Source organism: Syngnathus typhle, linkage group LG4 (assembly GCF_033458585.1).
Source record: "Syngnathus typhle isolate RoL2023-S1 ecotype Sweden linkage group LG4, RoL_Styp_1.0, whole genome shotgun sequence".
In the NCBI taxonomy this organism is placed as follows: Eukaryota; Metazoa; Chordata; class Actinopteri; order Syngnathiformes; family Syngnathidae; genus Syngnathus; species Syngnathus typhle.
In genome coordinates this window covers 5,985,301-6,009,540 of record NC_083741.1, presented here as the reverse complement: position 1 = coordinate 6,009,540, position 24,240 = coordinate 5,985,301, and the positions used below count along the sequence as shown (strand labels likewise).

Below are 24,240 nucleotides of genomic sequence, written 5' to 3'. Positions count from 1 at the left end.
ATGATTAGAGTTGATGCAATCCTCAGAGTAACGAGAATGTAATAACAAACGGAGTCAGTTGGCATGCGGGTCCTCTCGGCTCATCTCGCGAGGTTCGACAACCGAAATTTCGTCCGACATCCGAAACAAAAAAATCTCGAATTTTTTGTTCGACTACCATTTTATTCGAGAACCGGGACGTTCGAAAACCGAGGCTCCACTGTAAATGAAACAGTAGAAAACTACTTTCAGAGATTGTATGATAGGGGAGACATACGCTGAGACAATGTCAGATGTATTCGATTTTATTGTAAAAACAGTTAAAGATAAAGAGCTACTAACAAAATATTTTACCCAAAAGGATATAAACAAATGTGTAAAACAATTTAAGAAAGCAAAAGCCCCAGGGGTGGATGGAATATGTTTGGAGTTTTACCTAACGTTTTGGGACATTTTACTTACTGTTTTTAATGAAATGGATCAAACAGAGCACCTACCAGACAGCTGGAGAGCAGGGATTGTGACATTATTACACAAAAAAGTAGATAAAACGGATCTTAGTAACTGGCGACCTATTGCGCTTTTAAATGTCGATTGCATCCATCCATCCATCCATCCATCCATCCATCTATCCATCCATCCATCCATCCATCCATCCATCCATCCATCTCTTCCACTTATCCAGGGTCGTGTTGCGGGGGCAGCAGCTTTAGGAGGGACTCCCAGACTTCCCTCTCCTCAGCCACTTCATCCAGCTCATCCCGGGGGATCCCAAGGAGTTCCCAGGCCAGCCGAGAGACAGTCTCTCCAGCGCATCCTGGGTCGTCCACGGGGTCTCCTACCAGTGGGACATGCCCAAAACACCTCCCCGTATCCTGTCTTAACAAAGTAGTAGAACAAAGTGCTAAGATTCTTTGAACTGATTGACCAGCTGCAGAGGAAGCAATCAAAGTTGTTCTGTTTACACATCGTAAAACGCCCCGCTATGATTTGACCAGAGCCCAGGGGTTCACCCCCATCCTGTGCATTCTCCCCCCCACTCTGTTTCTCTCAATAAATATGCTCTTGCAAGAGGCCCAAGTCAGACTTCGTTCGAGCATCGCTGTATACACAGTGACGCATGACTTCTCCACTTGCAAGTGCTTAAAGGGCATACTCTCCCGTGTGGTTCTTGCAAACACTGACATTTTGGTGCCGTGACCTGGATTCCAACATACCCACTGCTGACCGACGGACGACGATGCGCTGTACACCGTCGACGGGCCAGCGTCCATTAGCCAGACCTGGTAAAGAAAGACCTGGGAAGGAAATTTTTCACTGGGCCAGCATCTTAGGTCTGCCTTCGTCTGACAGCGGCGGATTGACGGGATCCGGCAGTGCAATGAACCAGGGGACAAGTAAGTTAAAGCCCTAAAGTTGTGTGATTGTGCTGTTGTGAAATGCGTAAAAGGTAGAAGTGCACAAGATACGACTTTGGTTTGTCCGAGCTATGAGATACGGCTTTGGTTTGTCCGGGCTATGAGATACGGCTTTGGTTTTTCCAAGCCAAGAAACAGCTGGGGTTCTAGTCCCAGTGGAAGGAAGAGGGCTAAGAAAAAACAGAGCTTCTTTTTCTTAATTGAAGGAGGACGTAGATTCTTTTTTTGTCCATTTTTCCAAGCTGTTTGCCTGAAGGTTGTGTGATTGAAAGTGTCAAAGTGGTAGGATAAATTGACTAAAAAAACAGTTCTAGCATTAATCCACGGAAATAACATAGGTTAGGAATTTGTTGAAAGGTCAATTTAAATAAACCTGCATTGAGAATCTTCAAAATAAAAAAATTGGAAAAGAAATATAAAAACCTAAAATACCAAATTAAGATGGGAAATAAAAACGGTAAATCTCTAGCTCTTGAAGGAGATGAGAAGTTCATGGCGAGTAGATTTCTTAATTGTATGCGATACATGCCGAAGTGGAAGACAAAGTATGGAGTAGAAGGGAAGTTGAAATGTGGAAGATAGTAGTTGAAGTTTAGGAGGAGAGTGTGGCTAGGATAACAAAGGGACAGAGAAAGGAAAGAAAAGAGAGAGAATTGAATTGCGCTAGAGCAGGGGTGGGCAAACTTTTTGACTCGCGGGCCGAACTGGGTTCTAAATTTGGACCGGCGGGCCGGACAAGGAGCAGATGGACGTAGGCGTTGTGTGAAGTCATATAAGCGACCTGTAAAGGTCATTGCATAAAAGATCTTGGCCTTTAGTAGGTAGTAAAGCATGGATATTCCAAACAATTTTTTTTGAAAACAAATGCATTTATTAACAGCATTAAAAAAATAATTCACTAAAAAACTGCTATCAGTGATTCTCATAAAATACGACACTGTTATTATGAAGAACAATCTCCATCACTTCAGTGCCTGCAGGTCAGATTAATGCAGTGCTTCTCAAATAGTGGGGCACCCCCCTTGGGGGGCGCCGTGCTATACCTGGGGGGGCGCGTGTGACCCTGGGGAACAGGCTTTTTTTTTGCAGTACTAGAATAAAGTGTAATTGCGCATCTTCCCAGCAGGGAGCAGTGGCGCTCTCATTGTTACTTCTGTGACGTTTGCGACAGTGCAACATTTTACGACTTACAAGACAAGTTAGGATAGTCACGGTGGGGAGGGGGGGGCGCGAATAGTTTTCTTCTTGCTAGGGGGGGGGCGTAACAGAAAATAATTGAGAAGCACTGGATTAATGAAAGATGTTTATCTTATGAGATCACATCAAACGGCAAACATTCTGACCAAATATATCTTGAAGAATCGGTGAAAGCATACATCCAAATAAAGTAATCAAAACAGCAACACGGTGAGGGGTATCTGAAAATCAGAGCAGAGTTTTAACTCGCAAACACCTGGTAACAGAGGTGAGGAAACGGGAAACACCTCCTTAAAGTAAGCCTTAAGAACTTTACAGGTTAAGATTAGTCACAAATAGGTGGTGCATCAATGTCCTTGAGCATCCAGCATTGTTTGAAAATGAGAATGGTCGCTAGTTTCAATCCCTGCTATGTGTACAAATCATATTCAAAATGCATTTTTTTACAATAAACTTGAGAGCCTCCCGTTCATTTTCAGTGGGAACAGTGTTGTTGGTCTCCCTTTTTTGCTAGTGCGTCATAGTCTGGAGTAAAATTTGTTGTGGCAATTCTTAGGCGAGATCCGAGGTGTTGGTCCGTTTACCTTGATCTGTGACGGGTTGATGTTGATGTGGCTGAACGTCACGTCGCGTACGTCGAGCCAAATTGTCCACTCTTTTTTAACATTCGGCACTCACTTCTTTTTTTCGGGCCACTCATTTTAATGGAAGGATTCCAGGGGAAGGTTTGTGGGTGGCTTTAGCGCAAAACTGCATCTGAAAGCTCAGCGCGCGAATTATAAGAATGCTGTCGTCAAAACCCACGCTCTAAATTCGGGACTGATACGAATAGAGCGAGAGTGCGCCAAGTCCGTACTACGGAGTACGTACACGCACTTGTGAGTGTGCACCGAGCTTTCTGACACGGCTTCCGGTAGTAAATGCGCAGGCGAGCGCTTCGCCATCTACTGGGAAAACGCAGTCATTGCAGGCAAAATGACCAAAAAAAAAACGTTTAATACAATTTGTTCAGGGTTGGCGGGCCGGATTAAACGGTCCCGTGGGCCGGATGTGGCCCGCGGGCCGTAGTTTGCCCACCCCTGCGCTAGAGTGTGGTTGAAAGCTTCACATGAGAGAAGAGAACAAATTCAAAAGACAAAAGATAGAAAGGTGAAAAGTGATGAGGCAGGTATGTTTGTCAGGCCGGAAAACAATGAGGCCATAGTGCGCAGGCGCGCTGTCCCTGCCATAGCTCAAGGCGCAGCTCAAGGCGCAGCTCAAGGCGCAGCTCAAGGCGCAGCTCAAGCAGAGGAGCAAGAGAAGTCGTCCGCTCCTATCCAAATTTAACAGACCTGCACCCTCCCCCATATAATAGCAAAAATGGTCAGGGTCATATTATTAGAACTCCTGTACAAACAAGAAGAAGATTTTCCCAAAATGTAGGCAATGTTGATGTGTGCCCAATGATACAGGTGCCAAACCCTATTGCAGGGGAAGGCTACCCTCCACATACGTATGTTTTTTGGCCCCGGACTTTGGAAGAGGCAAGAAAAGCAGTTGAAGGGGTTACCCCTGTTGCAGAAGACCCAGATAAATGGCCAGAAGACATGGCTGGAATCATACATTCCTACAGACTAAATAGGCATAAGGCAGGAGAAGCTGCAATGTCTTCTTTGGGAAAAGACTGGGCAAAGGTTAGAGGGAATTATACAGGTAGAAATAATCAAGGGCCTTTCCCCTATCCTGTTGAGGGAAATCAATTGATAGGGGAGTATGCAGCACAATGGAATGATCTTGTGCAAAGAGTGAGAACTATATTTCGAAGACGAGCGAATTATGGTCATTTGGCAGGAATTAAACAGAAGCCTGGAGAAGATACTGATGATTTTCGCTTAAGATTTGAAAAATAATTCAGGGTGCATAGTGGCATCCCATTCAATGATGAAGCTGAGAGTGCTTATCAGCAACAGCTTAAAAATGCGCTCCTTACTAATTTCCGCCCTGAAATCGGCAACTGGGTATGGAAACATTTGGTGGAAGTAGATGTTGCCAGTGTTACAACAACTATGCAATGGGGCAGACATGCTGAAAAGGTGATCAAAAGAGGCAAAAGTTCTGATGTATTTCATGTAGACAACGATGATGATGATGACCTAGATGAAGATACAACAGTCTTCTTCCATGGGTCCCAGCGGGCCAGAGGAAGAGGTAGAGGCCAACAAGGTCGCCGGCCGCCATATAATTCAAAACCCCCATCAGATTCTGACAACTGTTGGAACTGTGGGAGACGAGGACACTTGGCAAGAGCGTGTCGTTTTGCAAAACAATACCAATCAAAGGGTGGAGGAGGAGGCAGAGGAAAAGCCAAATTTTCAGGTGTGTGCTGAGGGCGTGATAGCAAGGCAGATTACGGCTGGATGATGGAAGAATGAATGAGGACAGGCAGGGAATGCGTGTACGACATGGGATGTGCACGGCTGTAACTGAGGTCCGGTGGACTTCAATGTCTGCCTGCTCACGGCCATCATGAAGTTAAATGTTGTGGGACAGGGGTTGAGATGTGATGGTGAATGAATGGGTGCCTTTGTGTCTGTTAGTTTGTACATGTGTGCGCGCATATGAATGGCCTAGGTAGGTTGATGTGGAGGCGACGTGATCACAATTGAAGATAAGATCCCTCTCGCCTGTAAGTGTAGTACAAATTGAGATGAATAGGATTTGATGATTACTCAGGGGCACCATTGACGTCAAATGGTTCAATGGAGAAGGCCCGTTTCCTGTGGCTGGACAAGACAGGACCATCTAGTCCAGTCGCTCCCCAACGACGCTATTGACACATTACGTGAATGTGTCAAAACGGTGGGGGAGTAGAATGATTTAATCTACTGTAAGATTCAATGTTTTGTCAAATGTAATTGTTTTTGGAGTCTTAACAGGACACGTAAGAATTCAACACACAGTGATGAGGGGAGCAGAAGAAACATCTCGAATGAGCCCATCTCACGTGCCGTCCAACTGGCCGGCAAAGGAGATACGTGGTATCATCTGTCCCAGTGCGCCCCAGTGAAGGGTCTGCAACCTTTGCATTAGTCATTTGAGATGTTTCTTCTGCTCCTCTCATCACTGTTCTGGTTGCCCTGGTTACAGAGGCGTTGCTACACCAAAGGGAAGGAAGATTGTGTCTGTAGCAACGCTGATTAGCTAAGGAATGTAGTGTGGTGTGAATTAGCACTTCATTGTCGGCCCGTGACCCCTGCAGAATCTGTCCTCCTTCCTCAACCAGCTGTTCGTCTCTCATGGTTGGCTGACTCGTCTTCGAGTGTTATCAGATAACTTGAATTGCCGCTTTCCTGTGGAACAATGCAACTAAACCTTGGCTAGACTTTATCTACTTAGTAGATTAACACAAATTAACAATAAATAACTTCTCCTGAACACTAAAACAAATGTTAAGTAAATGTAAGGGAACTGGTATGCAGTTCTTCAAACAAACATTGAAGAAATATAGGATAACTTGTACGTAACTACTTCAAACTGTGTTTAACACTTAACAAATAAAAACAGTTCTGATCAACAACAATCTATGAACCAAACCTACAGTTAACTAAAAGGAATGAAGTTTCTTTCAACCAAATAAGAACATTTTGCCTATGCAAATAAGCTCTGCTCATTGTTAGTGAAGGCCTCTTACAGGAACAAAAACACACAGATAACATAAGGACAGGAAGGATACATATGGCTGACAGGGATCAAAAGACATCCCTGTCACTAAAGAGGAAGAACGTAGATAAAAGGAAAGCCCTAAACTCGTAAAGACAAGGCCTAAAGGTCTGGCAGGCCAACGCTTCACTTAAATTATTCCAACATTTCCCCCCTGTTTATCACACATTTGCTCAATTTTTACATTACCAAAAACAACCACTTCTCTTGATTTTCAGTTGACGAATGACAAGTATGAGCACAAATATTTCCACCAAAAAGGATAAATGTTGCGACATCATCATCATCTTTATCATCAACATGCTGACGTTCAGACATTAGGCATACCCGGGCCATCTCGTCGTCTATGGGCGAGATTGCTGTAGTGACAGAGCACGGAGACATGGAATACAACAACATCCACACAAGGTGAGTATAGCAGTAAATGAGGACACAAGGGCTTTATACTTCCCAAAAGCAGTCATCCACTTGTTGTGCTCTTTCATCCTCGTGTTCAGGGATTGCAAGCTTGCAATCACCTTCGTCAGGCTCCCATCAGGGGCGGTGTTGTTCTGGCTGAAGGTGCAGCATGTTCCCTGAACATTGCGCAGACCCTCCCTTTCCCAGACAACAACATAACAAGAGCATTGCGGTTCTGGATTGACACTAGGGAAGGCGTGGCTAGCTGTTCGTGCACTGCCTCAAGTCCCGCTTGTGTCCGTTTGCCCAATTTCTGCATGTTGCAATGGATGTAATTTATCCTGTCAACGTTCTTGTTCATCGTACACCAGCAGCAAATGGAGGACTCCCATCCCGCTGCAATTTGGTCAATTATATCTTATTAATCAGGAACTCCTCTGGGGACTCTAATTGCGTCAATTTCAGTCAGGTCATCGTCGCCTCTCAAATTTAAAGACATTATGATTTTGTTTTTTCCAGCTTTTTCCCAGATCTTGGCATGTCGGTACATATATCAAATTCATATGTTGTATATTAAAGCTGACTGAACTGCCCTTTCATCCCCCCTGTTGAGCCAGGTGCCAACACCACGTGACAACACCATGGCTCAATACAGCTGCCCATTTCTATCGTTTTTTGTTGTCCGATCACAATGTGAAAACCCAATCCACCAATCAAAAAAAAAAATCAACAAAATAACTGCCGGTAAAGTAATATAATAGTTATTGTTGTAGTTTCTTAACTTTAACTAACTCAATCGCTCTCTTATTCTCAAATTCTAAATTTAGCTTTGAAATGTCGTTATTTCATAATTGTTCATCATCCAATTCCAGAAAGCAAGTTCTTTCCATCTCTCAAGTTTTGTTTCATCAAGGCTAGGCATTAACGGAGCGTGGACCAGTTTCTGCCCGTAAACAAATTGCTCGCCTTTTTTTTTGTTTTATTTTTTTTCCTATCTTTACAAATTCGTTTTCGTTTAGCGGTGCAAATCAGACTAATAAATACTTTAGTGCACCTATATTAGCCAATTTCATCCTTTTAACACATATCACTTACAACACACAGACAACACAAAAACAGCAGAGACACAGCTCACAGACAATACTAACAAACAACGCTGCGCAAACGTCATCCTCTATTTTGACGTTTTGGTTATACTTTCTTTTTCTTTTCTTTTCTTTCCTCAGTGCCTTTTATCCTTCGTGCAACTATTGTCACATCTTCCCTAAGCATCACCCTGCTTCAATATCACTTGCTACCACGCCCTCAGCCCACCCCTGGAGTGGGTACAACCTCACTCCACGCGCAGCCACAGCAAGTGAAGCAAGAGGGGGGGGGGGGGGGGCGGCATTTCCATACTGATTTATCCCAGCCTGGCCAGTACTGGGACAATCAATGCCGTCGTCCCCCACCTCGACTCCACCCGCTCGAACGGCAGGCCCCAACGCACCACGGCGGCACACAGCAGAGCCACGGTTGGCGAGCCCGCAGGGAGTGGAGCCCGTCGCTCGAGACTGCCGGACGGAAGGCCAGAGAGCCAGGCCAGAGCTGCCGTCGAGTCCACAGCAGGCGGCCACAGGCTCAGACTCGGGAGGCAGGAGGGTCCGGTGGTGGTTTTGGCCAGTTGGCTGTTGGCTAGCTGGCTAACGTAGCTGGTTGTCCGAGGGAGAGGAAACACATAGGTGAGAGCGGAGCTGCAGGAATGCGAAGTGGACTGAAGACAACACGAGAAAAGTAAAAGAAGAGACGGGTGCACTGAAAACGGGAAAACGAAAAACAAGTAACAGACACGGTCCGGGACAGAAGCGGCAGTCAACAAATCTGACGCCAGCGTGCTCTATCCCGGAAGACAACAGACGGTGGGGGGAGCTAATTGATCAGACAGCAATAAGCTGCAGTCTTTTTAAACTGTGCATTTAAACTCCTGTATGCCAGCCTCCTTCCCCTCGAAGCTCCACCATCCTCCTCCGATACCAGCCCCAGGTGTCGAGCCTAAGTAAACACCTATAACCAGTGATGGTGTAGTATGTTTTTATTCTGGTCTTATTCCATGTATATTTCATTTGTAAGTCTAGGTTGTGACCAAGTTCAGGCACTGGTCGAGTTCATGCGGGATATTGGGGTCTGGCTTCAGATATGTAGATTTACTGGCAAGACTGTGTAGGGTCTGCTGGGCAGACTAGCGGTCTATATGTCAACCAGAAACCACAGTTATAAATTACAGGCAACATTATCTGAATCTGCCTTGGTGCACTATCCATTGACCCATTCACCCTCCAAGTTATGCCTATCGACTGTAGACAAGTGTGTGGAAAATTGTAATTGTCCAACGGAAGACAGTTCAACAACAGTGAACAGCAGAGAAGTTCAGCAAGGTAATTTGGTATTGCCATGACCCGGATTCGAACCGGGGTTGCTGCGGCCACAACGCAGAGTACTAACCACTATACGATCATGGCCTACATGCAATAGCTTTAAATATGTTGGAAACGTTTAGGATCTTCAGCAAGTGCACATTGGCAGACCATGAAAGAATATTGAAATGTTTGTGGAACTATCCGATGACTGTGCAGATCTGATGATCCCAAAGACCTGAGGTGAGACAACATTGACAAAATGTTTTTCTTTATTGACAGTGTCACTTCTTTTGTGGCTTACTTCTTTTTCGGTTCCCAGCTTGGCACAACGTCCATACTGTATCGTATCAACATAAAACATCAACGCACAGGTGAGGTGGCCGAGAGGTGAAGGTGATGCATTGCTAATCCGTTGTCCTTTTCACGCATGGGTCCACATCCCATCCTTGTTGAAGGGTGCCGTCAGATTGTTGAATCTAAAAACTCTTATTTGTTGCCGAAGCTTGCCTTCCGGACTACTTCCTCAACCGGCGCTCAATTCACTGACGGGCAGTTTATTACTTTGTGCGAAATAGCATTTAAGCAGGTTTTCGACCCAAGTGCGTTAACCTGTGTTTGCAGCAGCGTAATTGTATAGATGCATTCGTTGTGCATGCGTCTAAACCAGGGATGGGCAAACTTTTGACTTGCGTGCCGAATTGGGATTTAAATTTGGACCGGGAGGCCGAACCAGGAGCAGATGGATGTAGTTTTTGAGTGAAGATTCAAGATTCAAGAGTTTTTATTCGCCATGTTTGAGCTTGCCAAACAAGGAATTTGACTTCGGTAAAGTGAAGTAATATAAATGATATAAATATAAATGTAAATGATATAAATATAAATTTAAAGGTCATTGCATAAAAGGTTTTGGCATTTAGTAGGTAGTAATGCATGGATATTCGAAAAAAAAGCTTTTTGAAAACAAATGCATTTATTAATTAACAGCATTAAAAAGAATGTCATCAAAAAACTACTATCAGTGACTCTTATTAAACACGACACTGTTATTTTGAATAACCGTTTCCATCACTTCAGCAGCTGTAGGTCAGATTTTTGAAAGATGTTTATTTAGGCAAAATCACATAAAACGGCAAACATTCTGACCAAATACATCATCTTGAAGAATCAGTGAAAGAATACATCTAAATAAAGTACCGTATTTTTCAGACAATAAGTCACGTTTTTTTTCATGGTTTGGGTGGGGGGGGTTGACTTATACTCAGGAGTGACTTGTTTGTGAAATTATTCACAAATTTTCAAAATTCCAAAATCCGCGATGTAGTGAAACCGCGATGTAGCAAGGGATTATTGTAATTTGAACTGCAATTGACATCAGCGGCGCGGCGCACACGGCATTGTTTACATAAAGGACAAGGGATTCGATCACGGGATTTAATGACTTGGAGTGACAGAGATTGTTTGATAAAATTGTTGTTTATAATTATATGGGCCTGTGAAATAATTTTAACTGCAATTTATGACGAGTCCGACGTCAGCGGCGCAGCGCTCACGCGGCGTTGTTTACATAAAGGACGAAAATTTTGATCGATGAATTTAATGATTTGGAGTGACACAGATGTATACTTTATACTGTGTGCCGGAAATGGAGAGTAATTGGTCACACTTTTGAAGAGTGTAGTAATGGCAGAAAGTGCAATCTCTGTGGAGAAAGTGATCATCTCTACAGAAAGTGTCCAGTCTTTTGCCAACAAACTGAAGGCCGGGAGAAAAATGACACAGGTGAAGGAAAATGATGGTAAAGGGAAGGGGGAGGGGCATATGGTAAGCACACAAATGGAAAGTGACATTTCACAAGAAATAGCCACAGATGAGTTGAGTGCAGACACTTAGATTTTTGTGTGCAAAAAGCTAAAAGACTCGCATCTGAACGGTCCTCTGAATCGCTGTCGACGTCAGAGGAGAGAGGAAAGCCTGGGAGCCCAGATAGTGAGCTGGATGAGTCCAGAGTATTCCCTTCCAACTCACCAAATGAAATCTCCTTTTTAAATATATGCCTACAATCGACACCCAAAAGCCGCAATACCATGAATTTAAGGTTGAGGGAGAGAACGTCACCAGACGCAACCAGGAAAGGTCGCCGGCGGCCAAGTTCTGCCTGTGGTACCGCAATAAAGGAGTTACTGTCAAAAGAAATAACTTAACAAATATGAGACCCACTTCACTGGTTCTTTTATCTCAAACAAAAGAACCAGTGAAGTGATTAACAAGTAAAAACAAAATGAACTTAGTACAAAAAATATGAGACCCTCTATAGGAGTATTATACTAATGACACGAACCCCATTAACCATCAATGTTAGAAGTGTATAATCCAAGATTAGAGCACTCAGTGTCTTATCCTCCTTAAAAACCCTCAAGGCCCATATGATTTTAATTCAAGAATGCGGCATACCCTTTTTATTTAATATTATTTTATTATTAGTAATTAGAAATTACAGACAGTGGGAGGAGATGTTGCCCTATCCATCATTATGGAGTGGGTCAAATGAAAACCGCAATGATGGACTGACCATTTTAATAAATAACCCCCGGATTCTTTTAAACAGGAGCATAGTGTACTTTGAGCATTGATTATGTACTCACACGACTAAAACCTGTTTTCTTTTCGGATCACTTAATACTGTCTTGCACTCTGTCAGTTCCCTCTGGCGTGACTACGTATTTGGAGGTTCGTGGAAACTAAAGGTTCGTGCTCCCTGCTTGATGATGAGGCTTTGGTTGCTCACTACAGGGCGCTCTATAAGAACTGGCAGACCCTTCAGGACTTGTACAAATCCCGGGCACAGTGATGGGAAAAGATAAAGGTAAGAATTCAGATTTTCTTTAAAAGAGCAGGAAATGAAACGCATGTTAGGAAGGAAAAATTGACTACAGAGGTATTTTAACTTGCCACAAAAGGGAATAAACTTCGATGACGAAATCAAACACGTGAAAAATGAGCTGAGAAGCTTGGTGGTTATAAAAAGTAAAGGCATAATAATAAGAAGCAGGGAAAGAGAAATAAAAGGAGAAAATGCACCAGGTACTTATTTTAAAAAAAAATCATGAACAAAGGAGTTGGAATGTCCAAATTGCAAAAAGAGAATGTAAAAATTACAGAGCAAAGTAGTGAAATACAGTGGAGCCTCGGTTTTCAACCACAATCCGTTCCAGAAGGCTGTTCGAGAAGTGAATCGTTTGAATTCCGAATCATGTTTTCCGATTACAAATTATGGAAAAAAATGTAATCCGTTCCACGCAAAAAAAACCAACGCCATTTTAAGTCATTTTTTCATTTGCGCATTTTTGTCCGAACGTGCAACCGTAGCGCGTCGCCGACCACGCAACTACACCGCGCTGCCCGCATTATTGTGACAGAGTCGTCGCTGAAATTTAGAAAATATTTTTAATGTCCTGATGTACTTTCCAAAATTTAAGTGGACCTCAGTTCGCAGGGAGCTTAATTTGGTCCAATCACGCAACCGCAGCGCTCCGGGCGCTCACTGTCACATTGCTTTACGAGCGTCTTTGTGTTTTAGGATGGCTCTACTCCTCCCACTTGCTTCCTTTGGAGGCATGATTAGAGTTGATGCAATCCTCAGAGTAACGAGAATGTAATAACAAACGGAGTCAGTTGGCATGCGGGTCCTCTCGGCTCATCTCGCGAGGTTCGACAACCGAAATTTCGTCCGACATCCGAAACAAAAAAATCTCGAATTTTTTGTTCGACTACCATTTTATTCGAGAACCGGGACGTTCGAAAACCGAGGCTCCACTGTAAATGAAACAGTAGAAAACTACTTTCAGAGATTGTATGATAGGGGAGACATACGCTGAGACAATGTCAGATGTATTCGATTTTATTGTAAAAACAGTTAAAGATAAAGAGCTACTAACAAAATATTTTACCCAAAAGGATATAAACAAATGTGTAAAACAATTTAAGAAAGCAAAAGCCCCAGGGGTGGATGGAATATGTTTGGAGTTTTACCTAACGTTTTGGGACATTTTACTTACTGTTTTTAATGAAATGGATCAAACAGAGCACCTACCAGACAGCTGGAGAGCAGGGATTGTGACATTATTACACAAAAAAGTAGATAAAACGGATCTTAGTAACTGGCGACCTATTGCGCTTTTAAATGTCGATTGCATCCATCCATCCATCCATCCATCCATCCATCTATCCATCCATCCATCCATCCATCCATCCATCCATCCATCCATCCTCTTCCACTTATCCAGGGTCGTGTTGCGGGGGCAGCAGCTTTAGGAGGGACTCCCAGACTTCCCTCTCCTCAGCCACTTCATCCAGCTCATCCCGGGGGATCCCAAGGAGTTCCCAGGCCAGCCGAGAGACAGTCTCTCCAGCGCATCCTGGGTCGTCCACGGGGTCTCCTACCAGTGGGACATGCCCAAAACACCTCCCCGTATCCTGTCTTAACAAAGTAGTAGAACAAAGTGCTAAGATTCTTTGAACTGATTGACCAGCTGCAGAGGAAGCAATCAAAGTTGTTCTGTTTACACATCGTAAAACGCCCCGCTATGATTTGACCAGAGCCCAGGGGTTCACCCCCATCCTGTGCATTCTCCCCCCCACTCTGTTTCTCTCAATAAATATGCTCTTGCAAGAGGCCCAAGTCAGACTTCGTTCGAGCATCGCTGTATACACAGTGACGCATGACTTCTCCACTTGCAAGTGCTTAAAGGGCATACTCTCCCGTGTGGTTCTTGCAAACACTGACATTTTGGTGCCGTGACCTGGATTCCAACATACCCACTGCTGACCGACGGACGACGATGCGCTGTACACCGTCGACGGGCCAGCGTCCATTAGCCAGACCTGGTAAAGAAAGACCTGGGAAGGAAATTTTTCACTGGGCCAGCATCTTAGGTCTGCCTTCGTCTGACAGCGGCGGATTGACGGGATCCGGCAGTGCAATGAACCAGGGGACAAGTAAGTTAAAGCCCTAAAGTTGTGTGATTGTGCTGTTGTGAAATGCGTAAAAGGTAGAAGTGCACAAGATACGACTTTGGTTTGTCCGAGCTATGAGATACGGCTTTGGTTTGTCCGGGCTATGAGATACGGCTTTGGTTTTTCCAAGCCAAGAAACAGCTGGGGTTCTAGTCCCAGTGGAAGGAAGAGGGCTAAGAAAAAACAGAGCTTCTTTTTCTTAATTGAAGAAGGACGTAGATTCTTTTTTTGTCCATTTTTCCAAGCTGTTTGCCTGAAGGTTGTGTGATTGAAAGTGTCAAAGTGGTAGGATAAATTGACTAAAAAAACAGTTCTAGCATTAATCCACGGAAATAACATAGGTTAGGAATTTGTTGAAAGGTCAATTTAAATAAACCTGCATTGAGAATCTTCAAAATAAAAAAATTGGAAAAGAAATATAAAAACCTAAAATACCAAATTAAGATGGGAAATAAAAACGGTAAATCTCTAGCTCTTGAAGGAGATGAGAAGTTCATGGCGAGTAGATTTCTTAATTGTATGCGATACATGCCGAAGTGGAAGACAAAGTATGGAGTAGAAGGGAAGTTGAAATGTGGAAGATAGTAGTTGAAGTTTAGGAGGAGAGTGTGGCTAGGATAACAAAGGGACAGAGAAAGGAAAGAAAAGAGAGAGAATTGAATTGCGCTAGAGTGTGGTTGAAAGCTTCACATGAGAGAAGAGAACAAATTCAAAAGACAAAAGATAGAAAGGTGAAAAGTGATGAGGCAGGTATGTTTGTCAGGCCGGAAAACAATGAGGCCATAGTGCGCAGGCGCGCTGTCCCTGCCATAGCTCAAGGCGCAGCTCAAGGCGCAGCTCAAGGCGCAGCTCAAGGCGCAGCTCAAGCAGAGGAGCAAGAGAAGTCGTCCGCTCCTATCCAAATTTAACAGACCTGCACCCTCCCCCATATAATAGCAAAAATGGTCAGGGTCATATTATTAGAACTCCTGTACAAACAAGAAGAAGATTTTCCCAAAATGTAGGCAATGTTGATGTGTGCCCAATGATACAGGTGCCAAACCCTATTGCAGGGGAAGGCTACCCTCCACATACGTATGTTTTTTGGCCCCGGACTTTGGAAGAGGCAAGAAAAGCAGTTGAAGGGGTTACCCCTGTTGCAGAAGACCCAGATAAATGGCCAGAAGACATGGCTGGAATCATACATTCCTACAGACTAAATAGGCATAAGGCAGGAGAAGCTGCAATGTCTTCTTTGGGAAAAGACTGGGCAAAGGTTAGAGGGAATTATACAGGTAGAAATAATCAAGGGCCTTTCCCCTATCCTGTTGAGGGAAATCAATTGATAGGGGAGTATGCAGCACAATGGAATGATCTTGTGCAAAGAGTGAGAACTATATTTCGAAGACGAGCGAATTATGGTCATTTGGCAGGAATTAAACAGAAGCCTGGAGAAGATACTGATGATTTTCGCTTAAGATTTGAAAAATAATTCAGGGTGCATAGTGGCATCCCATTCAATGATGAAGCTGAGAGTGCTTATCAGCAACAGCTTAAAAATGCGCTCCTTACTAATTTCCGCCCTGAAATCGGCAACTGGGTATGGAAACATTTGGTGGAAGTAGATGTTGCCAGTGTTACAACAACTATGCAATGGGGCAGACATGCTGAAAAGGTGATCAAAAGAGGCAAAAGTTCTGATGTATTTCATGTAGACAACGATGATGATGATGACCTAGATGAAGATACAACAGTCTTCTTCCATGGGTCCCAGCGGGCCAGAGGAAGAGGTAGAGGCCAACAAGGTCGCCGGCCGCCATATAATTCAAAACCCCCATCAGATTCTGACAACTGTTGGAACTGTGGGAGACGAGGACACTTGGCAAGAGCGTGTCGTTTTGCAAAACAATACCAATCAAAGGGTGGAGGAGGAGGCAGAGGAAAAGCCAAATTTTCAGGTGTGTGCTGAGGGCGTGATAGCAAGGCAGATTACGGCTGGATGATGGAAGAATGAATGAGGACAGGCAGGGAATGCGTGTACGACATGGGATGTGCACGGCTGTAACTGAGGTCCGGTGGACTTCAATGTCTGCCTGCTCACGGCCATCATGAAGTTAAATGTTGTGGGACAGGGGTTGAGATGTGATGGTGAATGAATGGGTGCCTTTGTGTCTGTTAGTTTGTACATGTGTGCGCGCATATGAATGGCCTAGGTAGGTTGATGTGGAGGCGACGTGATCACAATTGAAGATAAGATCCCTCTCGCCTGTAAGTGTAGTACAAATTGAGATGAATAGGATTTGATGATTACTCAGGGGCACCATTGACGTCAAATGGTTCAATGGAGAAGGCCCGTTTCCTGTGGCTGGACAAGACAGGACCATCTAGTCCAGTCGCTCCCCAACGACGCTATTGACACATTACGTGAATGTGTCAAAACGGTGGGGGAGTAGAATGATTTAATCTACTGTAAGATTCAATGTTTTGTCAAATGTAATTGTTTTTGGAGTCTTAACAGGACACGTAAGAATTCAACACACAGTGATGAGGGGAGCAGAAGAAACATCTCGAATGAGCCCATCTCACGTGCCGTCCAACTGGCCGGCAAAGGAGATACGTGGTATCATCTGTCCCAGTGCGCCCCAGTGAAGGGTCTGCAACCTTTGCATTAGTCATTTGAGATGTTTCTTCTGCTCCTCTCATCACTGTTCTGGTTGCCCTGGTTACAGAGGCGTTGCTACACCAAAGGGAAGGAAGATTGTGTCTGTAGCAACGCTGATTAGCTAAGGAATGTAGTGTGGTGTGAATTAGCACTTCATTGTCGGCCCGTGACCCCTGCAGAATCTGTCCTCCTTCCTCAACCAGCTGTTCGTCTCTCATGGTTGGCTGACTCGTCTTCGAGTGTTATCAGATAACTTGAATTGCCGCTTTCCTGTGGAACAATGCAACTAAACCTTGGCTAGACTTTATCTACTTAGTAGATTAACACAAATTAACAATAAATAACTTCTCCTGAACACTAAAACAAATGTTAAGTAAATGTAAGGGAACTGGTATGCAGTTCTTCAAACAAACATTGAAGAAATATAGGATAACTTGTACGTAACTACTTCAAACTGTGTTTAACACTTAACAAATAAAAACAGTTCTGATCAACAACAATCTATGAACCAAACCTACAGTTAACTAAAAGGAATGAAGTTTCTTTCAACCAAATAAGAACATTTTGCCTATGCAAATAAGCTCTGCTCATTGTTAGTGAAGGCCTCTTACAGGAACAAAAACACACAGATAACATAAGGACAGGAAGGATACATATGGCTGACAGGGATCAAAAGACATCCCTGTCACTAAAGAGGAAGAACGTAGATAAAAGGAAAGCCCTAAACTCGTAAAGACAAGGCCTAAAGGTCTGGCAGGCCAACGCTTCACTTAAATTATTCCAACATTTCCCCCCTGTTTATCACACATTTGCTCAATTTTTACATTACCAAAAACAACCACTTCTCTTGATTTTCAGTTGACGAATGACAAGTATGAGCACAAATATTTCCACCAAAAAGGATAAATGTTGCGACATCATCATCATCTTTATCATCAACATGCTGACGTTCAGACATTAGGCATACCCGGGCCATCTCGTCGTCTATGGGCGAGATTGCTGTAGTGACAGAGCACGGAGACATGGAATACAACAACATCCACACAAGGTGAGTATAGCAGTAAATGAGGACACAAGGGCTTTATACTTCCCAAAAGCAGTCATCCACTTGTTGTGCTCTTTCATCCTCGTGTTCAGGGATTGCAAGCTTGCAATCACCTTCGTCAGGCTCCCATCAGGGGCGGTGTTGTTCTGGCTGAAGGTGCAGCATGTTCCCTGAACATTGCGCAGACCCTCCCTTTCCCAGACAACAACATAACAAGAGCATTGCGGTTCTGGATTGACACTAGGGAAGGCGTGGCTAGCTGTTCGTGCACTGCCTCAAGTCCCGCTTGTGTCCGTTTGCCCAATTTCTGCATGTTGCAATGGATGTAATTTATCCTGTCAACGTTCTTGTTCATCGTACACCAGCAGCAAATGGAGGACTCCCATCCCGCTGCAATTTGGTCAATTATATCTTATTAATCAGGAACTCCTCTGGGGACTCTAATTGCGTCAATTTCAGTCAGGTCATCGTCGCCTCTCAAATTTAAAGACATTATGATTTTGTTTTTTCCAGCTTTTTCCCAGATCTTGGCATGTCGGTACATATATCAAATTCATATGTTGTATATTAAAGCTGACTGAACTGCCCTTTCATCCCCCCTGTTGAGCCAGGTGCCAACACCACGTGACAACACCATGGCTCAATACAGCTGCCCATTTCTATCGTTTTTTGTTGTCCGATCACAATGTGAAAACCCAATCCACCAATCAAAAAAAAAAATCAACAAAATAACTGCCGGTAAAGTAATATAATAGTTATTGTTGTAGTTTCTTAACTTTAACTAACTCAATCGCTCTCTTATTCTCAAATTCTAAATTTAGCTTTGAAATGTCGTTATTTCATAATTGTTCATCATCCAATTCCAGAAAGCAAGTTCTTTCCATCTCTCAAGTTTTGTTTCATCAAGGCTAGGCATTAACGGAGCGTGGACCAGTTTCTGCCCGTAAACAAATTGCTCGCCTTTTTTTTTGTTTTATTTTTTTTCCTATCTTTACAAATTCGTTTTCGTTTAGCGGTGCAAATCAGACTAATAAATACTTTAGTGCACCTATATTAGCCAATTTCATCCTTTTAACACATATCACTTACAACACACAGACAACACAAAAACAGCAGAGACACAGCTCACAGACAATACTAACAAACAACGCTGCGCAAACGTCATCCTCTATTTTGACGTTTTGGTTATACTTTCTTTTTCTTTTCTTTTCTTTCCTCAGTGCCTTTTATCCTTCGTGCAACTATTGTCACATCTTCCCTAAGCATCACCCTGCTTCAATATCACTTGCTACCACGCCCTCAGCCCACCCCTGGAGTGGGTACAACCTCACTCCACGCGCAGCCACAGCAAGTGAAGCAAGAGGGGGGGGGGGGCGGCATTTCCATACTGATTTATCCCAGCCTGGCCAGTACTGGGACAATCAATGCCGTCGTCCCCCACCTCGACTCCACCCGCTCGAACGGCAGGCCCCAACGCACCACGGCGGCACACAGCAGAGCCACGGTTGGCGAGCCCGCAGGGAGTGGAGCCCGTCGCTCGAGACTGCCGGACGGAAGGCCAGAGAGCCAGGCCAGAGCTGCCGTCGAGTCCACAGCAGGCGGCCACAGGCTCAGACTCGGGAGGCAGGAGGGTCCGGTGGTGGTTTTGGCCAGTTGGCTGTTGGCTAGCTGGCTAACGTAGCTGGTTGTCCGAGGGAGAGGAAACAGATAGGTGAGAGCGGAGCTGCAGGAATGCGAAGTGGACTGAAGACAACACGAGAAAAGTAAAAGAAGAGACGGGTGCACTGAAAACGGGAAAACGAAAAACAAGTAACAGACACGGTCCGGGACAGAAGCGGCAGTCAACAAATCTGACGCCAGCGTGCTCTATCCCGGAAGACAACAGACGGTGGGGGGAGCTAATTGATCAGACAGCAATAAGCTGCAGTCTTTTTAAACTGTGCATTTAAACTCCTGTATGCCAGCCTCCTTCCCCTCGAAGCTCCACCATCCTCCTCCGATACCAGCCCCAGGTGTCGAGCCTAAGTAAACACCTATAACCAGTGATGGTGTAGTATGTTTTTATTCTGGTCTTATTCCATGTATATTTCATTTGTAAGTCTAGGTTGTGACCAAGTTGACCCATTCACCCTCCAAGTTATGCCTATCGACTGTAGACAAGTGTGTGGAAAATTGTAATTGTCCAACGGAAGACAGTTCAACAACATATTGACAGTGTCACTTCTTTTGTGGCTTACTTCTTTTTCGGTTCCCAGCTTGGCACAACGTCCATACTGTATCGTATCAACATAAAACATCAACGCACAGGTGAGGTGGCCGAGAGGTGAAGGTGATTCATTGCTAATCCGTTGTCCTTTTCACGCATGGGTCCACATCCCATCCTTGTTGAAGGGTGCCGTCAGATTGTTGAATCTAAAAACTCTTATTTGTTGCTGAAGCTTGCCTTCCGGACTACTTCCTCAACCGGCGCTCAATTCACTGACGGGCAGTTTATTACTTTGTGCGAAATAGCATTTAAGCAGGTTTTCGACCCAAGTGCGTTAACCTGTGTTTGCAGCAGCGTAATTGTATAGATGCATTCGTTGTGCATGCGTCTAAACCAGGGATGGGCAAACTTTTGACTTGCGTGCCGAATTGGGATCTAAATTTGGACCGGGAGGCCGAACCAGGAGCAGATGGATGTAGTTTTTGAGTGAAGATTCAAGATTCAAGAGTTTTTATTCGCCATGTTTGAGCTTGCCAAACAAGGAATTTGACTTCGGTAAAGTGAAGTAATATAAATGATATAAATATAAATGTAAATGATATAAATATAAATTTAAAGGTCATTGCATAAAAGGTTTTGGCATTTAGTAGGTAGTAATGCATGGATATTCGAAAAAAAGCTTTTTGAAAACAAATGCATTTATTAATTAACAGCATTAAAAAGAATGTCATCAAAAAACTACTATCAGTGACTCTTATTAAACACGACACTGTTATTTTGAATAACCGTTTCCATCACTTCAGCAGCTGTAGGTCAGATTTTTGAAAGATGTTTATTTAGGCAAAATCACATAAAACGGCAAACATTCTGACCAAATACATCATCTTGAAGAATCAGTGAAAGAATACATCTAAATAAAGTACCGTATTTTTCAGACAATAAGTCACGTTTTTTTTCATGGTTTGGGTGGGGGGGGTTGACTTATACTCAGGAGTGACTTGTTTGTGAAATTATTCACAAATTTTCAAAATTCCAAAATCCGCGATGTAGTGAAACCGCGATGTAGCAAGGGATTATTGTAATTTGAACTGCAATTGACATCAGCGGCGCGGCGCACACGGCATTGTTTACATAAAGGACAAGGGATTCGATCACGGGATTTAATGACTTGGAGTGACAGAGATTGTTTGATAAAATTGTTGTTTATAATTATATGGGCCTGTGAAATAATTTTAACTGCAATTTATGACGAGTCCGACGTCAGCGGCGCAGCGCTCACGCGGCGTTGTTTACATAAAGGACGAAAATTTTGATCGATGAATTTAATGATTTGGAGTGACACAGATGTATACTTTATACTGTGTGCCGGAAATGGAGAGTAATTGGTCACACTTTTGAAGAGTGTAGTAATGGCAGAAAGTGCAATCTCTGTGGAGAAAGTGATCATCTCTACAGAAAGTGTCCAGTCTTTTGCCAACAAACTGAAGGCCGGGAGAAAAATGACACAGGTGAAGGAAAATGATGGTAAAGGGAAGGGGGAGGGGCATATGGTAAGCACACAAATGGAAAGTGACATTTCACAAGAAATAGCCACAGATGAGTTGAGTGCAGACACTTAGATTTTTGTGTGCAAAAAGCTAAAAGACTCGCATCTGAACGGTCCTCTGAATCGCTGTCGACGTCAGAGGAGAGAGGAAAGCCTGGGAGCCCAGATAGTGAGCTGGATGAGTCCAGAGTATTCCCTTCCGACTCACCAAATGAAATCTCCTTTTTAAATATATGCCTACAATCGACACCCAAAAGCCGCAATGCCATGAATTTAAGGTTGAGGGAGAGAACGTCACCAGACGCAACCAGGAAAGGTCGCCGGCGGCCAAGTTCTGCCTGTGGTACCGCAATAAAGGAGTTACTGTCAAAAGAAATAACTTAACAAATATGAGACCCACTTCACTGGTTCTTTTATCTCAAACAAAAGAACCAGTGAAGTGATTAACAAGTAAAAACAAAATGAACTTAGTACAAAAAATATGAGACCCTCTATAGGAGTATTATACTAATGACACGAACCCTATTAACCATCAATGTTAGAAGTGTATAATCCAAGATTAGAGCACTCAGTGTCTTATCCTCCTTAAAAACCCTCAAGGCCCATATGATTTTAATTCAAGAATGCGGCATACCCTTTTTATTTAATATTATTTTATTATTAGTAATTAGAAATTACAGACAGTGGGAGGAGATGTTGCCCTATCCATCATTATGGAGTGGGTCAAATGAAAACCGCAATGATGGACTGACCATTTTAATAAATAACCCCCGGATTCTTTTAAACAGGAGCATAGTGTACTTTGAGCATTGATTATGTACTCACACGACTAAAACCTGTTTTCTTTTCGGATCACTTAATACTGTCTTGCACTCTGTCACTTCCCTCTGGCGTGACTACGTATTTGGAGGTTCGTGGAAACTAAAGGTTTGTGCTCCCTGCTTGATGATGAGGCTTTGGTTGCTCACTACAGGGCGCTCTATAAGAACTGGCAGACCCTTCAGGACTTGTACAAATCCCGGGCACAGTGATGGGAAAAGATAAAGGTAAGAATTCAGATTTTCTTTAAAAGAGCAGGAAATGAAACGCATGTTAGGAAGGAAAAATTGACTACAGAGGTATTTTAACTTGCCACAAAAGGGAATAAACTTCGATGACGAAATCAAACACGTGAAAAATGAGCTGAGAAGCTTGGTGGTTATAAAAAGTAAAGGCATAATAATAAGAAGCAGGGAAAGAGAATTAAAAGGAGAAAATGCACCAGGTACTTATTTAAAAAAAAAATCATGAACAAAGGAGTTGGAATGTCCAAATTGCAAAAAGAGAATGTAAAAATTACAGAGCAAAGTAGTGAAATACAGTGGAGCCTCGGTTTTCAACCACAATCCGTTCCAGAAGGCTGTTCGAGAAGTGAATCGTTTGAATTCCGAATCATGTTTTCCGATTACAAATTATGGAAAAAAATGTAATCCGTTCCACGCAAAAAAAAACGCCATTTTAAGTCATTTTTTCATTTGCGCATTTTTGTCCGAACGTGCAACCGTAGCGCGTCGCCGACCACGCAACTACACCGCGCTGCCCGCATTATTGTGACAGAGTCGTCGCTGAAATTTAGAAAATATTTTTAATGTCCTGATGTACTTTCCAAAATTTAAGTGGACCTCAGTTCGCAGGGAGCTTAATTTGGTCCAATCACGCAACCGCAGCGCTCCGGGCGCTCACTGTCACATTGCTTTACGAGCGTCTTTGTGTTTTAGGATGGCTCTACTGCTCCCACTTGCTTCCTTTGGAGGCATGATTAGAGTTGATGCAATCCTCAGAGTAACGAGAATGTAATAACAAACGGAGTCAGTTGGCATGCGGGTCCTCTCGGCTCATCTCGCGAGGTTCGACAACCGAAATTTCGTCCGACATCCGAAACAAAAAAATCTCGAATTTTTTGTTCGACTACCATTTTATTCGAGAACCGGGACGTTCGAAAACCGAGGCTCCACTGTAAATGAAACAGTAGAAAACTACTTTCAGAGATTGTATGATAGGGGAGACATACGCTGAGACAATGTCAGATGTATTCGATTTTATTGTAAAAACAGTTAAAGATAAAGAGCTACTAACAAAATATTTTACCCAAAAGGATATAAACAAATGTGTAAAACAATTTAAGAAAGCAAAAGCCCCAGGGGTGGATGGAATATGTTTGGAGTTTTACCTAACGTTTTGGGACATTTTACTTACTGTTTTTAATGAAATGGATCAAACAGAGCACCTACCAGACAGCTGGAGAGCAGGGATTGTGACATTATTACACAAAAAAGTAGATAAAACGGATCTTAGTAACTGGCGACCTATTGCGCTTTTAAATGTCGATTGCATCCATCCATCCATCCATCCATCCATCCTCTTCCACTTATCCAGGGTCATGTTGCGGGGGCAGCAGCTTTAGGAGGGACTCCCAGACTTCCCCCTCCTCAGCCACTTCATCCAGCTCATCCCGGGGGATCCCAAGGAGTTCCCAGGCCAGCCGAGAGACAGTCTCTCCAGCGCATCCTGGGTCGTCCACGGGGTCTCCTACCAGTGGGACATGCCCAAAACACCTCCCCGTATCCTGTCTTAACAAAGTAGTAGAACAAAGTGCTAAGATTCTTTGAACTGATTGACCAGCTGCAGAGGAAGCAATCAAAGTTGTAGCTGCCATAAGAAA

The 24,240-nt window shown here is 43.6% G+C and overlaps 1 non-coding gene across 1 annotated transcript; it reads right to left on the bottom strand.

Annotated features, from left to right (window-relative positions):
- Positions 1-9,118: 9,118 nt before the first annotated feature.
- Positions 9,119-9,190, bottom strand: trnah-gug (transfer RNA histidin (anticodon GUG)). Its single transcript has one exon. It is a non-coding gene; the product is annotated as a tRNA-His (tRNA).
- Between the last annotated feature and the right edge of the window lie 15,050 nt (positions 9,191-24,240).